At 43.7% G+C, this 2,085-nt stretch overlaps 1 pseudogene; it reads left to right on the top strand.

Moving 5' to 3' along the window:
• The first annotated feature begins 447 nt into the window (after window positions 1-447).
• On the top strand, window positions 448-2,085 carry LOC149828673 (dof zinc finger protein DOF3.1 pseudogene; annotated as a pseudogene).

The following is a 2,085-nucleotide window of genomic DNA, read 5'->3' on the forward strand; positions in this document are numbered from 1 at the left end:
AATTATCTACTAGTGCATGTCTTGTAGGTAGTTTTAGGAAAATAATCAAGATAAAGATGTCCTTATGATATTGAAAGCTTTTCTAGCATAAGTATATAAAAAATAAAGAGAACAAATGTGGTCTTCTAGTAACTTGGCATCTTAAATAAGCTGATGCCAATTTTTCAATAATTAATCTCAATGAATGTAAATAATTGCAGTTTGATGTTGGTGGAGGAAGGTGAGCCCAAATCCATGTGAAAACACTGTGGTATTTAAAGGAATGAGAAGGGTGAATCTTGCAAACACACATTCTTTAAAACCCCATAACGGATTTTTCGTCTTTTCATTCCCCAAGCCAGTTCTCCTCTGCCTTCTCTTCCTCCTCTTCCTTGGAAAACTGATTGCCAACCTTGAAAAATCTGAAATTCTTGGAATGGTTCTCTTCTCTCCGTGGGATCTCCATTTCAGAGTTTCTAGAGCAAGCCTGTGAGAAGCCTTCCTCATTCTCCTCAATTGAAGAGAACACCTCCAAAATCTGAGGCCCTCTGCATGATCTCTCTTATAAGAACCCAATGTTTGATATGATATTTTCTCTATTATGCATGGAAAATTTAGAGTTTGTAGTTTGATAGTTCTCTTTTAAAGGAAAATTGATTTGTGCCTTCTAGTTTATACATATATTTCTCTCTGTATTTTCTATATCAATATCAATCCACCTAATTCCTATCTTTAGGAATATTGAACTCATGGTTTTTTTGTTTTTTCTCTCTCCCATAGTTTCAGGTCTATAAAACCCCAACTCTTGAGCTACAAACCTTCCCATTATCTTCTTTCTACCCCTTTCCTTCTTTCAATCAAGCAACCCCAAGCCATCAAGAAATCATCTTCCTTCTCTAAGTCTCTTGTCTTCCTAATTTTGGTACAATTCTTATCCTCCACCAAAAAAAAACAATCTTGATCTCAAAAACCCAAAAATCTTCCCTCCCCATTTCCTAACTCCAATAAGCACCCAATTGAGATCATCAAGGCCCAACTTCATATGTTCCTCACTTTCTCTTACCCCACAGAAACCTCAAAAATCCCATCTTTTTCCCCCTGTTTTGCACTCCTCTAAACAAACACCAATCCAGATAAATTCAATTTCTTCCATGAAAGGAAACCCCCCAAAAAACTGATTTATCCCGGAATATCCTGAAATCAAGCCACCAGAAGATGCAAGACCCAGGATTGATCCCAGAGAGGCGAAGCACCAAGCCCCAATTCCCGGAGCAGGAGCAGCACCTCAAGTGCCCACGCTGCGACTCCACCAACACCAAGTTCTGCTACTACAACAACTACAATCTCTCCCAGCCTCGCCACTTCTGCAAGAGTTGTCGCCGGTACTGGACAAAAGGCGGGACTCTGCGCAACATTCCGGTCGGAGGCGGCAGCCGGAAAAACTCCAAGAAGTCGTCGTCGGGCTCGAAATCGAAGAACCCCTCCAATTCCGCCACAACCTCGCCCTGCTCCTCCTCCTCGTTGTTCCTGAAGCCGGAGCCCGACCTCCTCAACGAGAGCCTCGTCGCCGGGCTGTACGGTCCGGCGACGGACCACGACCATCGGTTGCTGGATATTACCGGGACGTTTAGCTCTCTTTTGGCGTCGAACGGGCACTTCGGAACGCTCTGTGAGCCGCTGAGCTCGGCCAGAGCGGAGAGGATGCAGGGGGGCGTGAAGTGGCCGGAGAACGGGTGGGAGTCGCCGGATTACTCGGAGGGAGTGGTGGGGAACGCTGGAGTGGAGTTTCCCAGCGGCAGTGGGGATGGTCTCTTGGGGGATTCCGGTTGTTGGGTTGGTAGCAATTGGCCTGATTTGGCCATGTACACGCCTGGTTCTAGCTTTCAGTGAAGCTCTCTCTCTCTCTAAACTTCAAAATGCGTTAAGACTTGAGAGAGTGCTGTTTACAAGGGTATTTTTGGTTAGTTTTTTTTTTATGTTTTACATTTTATTTACTTTCTGGGGGGTTTTGGTGTGTTGGTGTTGGTTTAAACGGTTTTTTTTTTTCCATACTTTTATAATGTTAATGGTTGGTATGGAAATGAGGAATGTGTTGATGGTTACATT

The sequence above is a fragment of the Nuphar pumila genome, chromosome 9, assembly GCF_984573655.1.
Source record: "Nuphar pumila chromosome 9, dmNupPumi1.hap1.1, whole genome shotgun sequence".
NCBI lineage: Eukaryota > Viridiplantae > Streptophyta > Magnoliopsida > Nymphaeales > Nymphaeaceae > Nuphar > Nuphar pumila.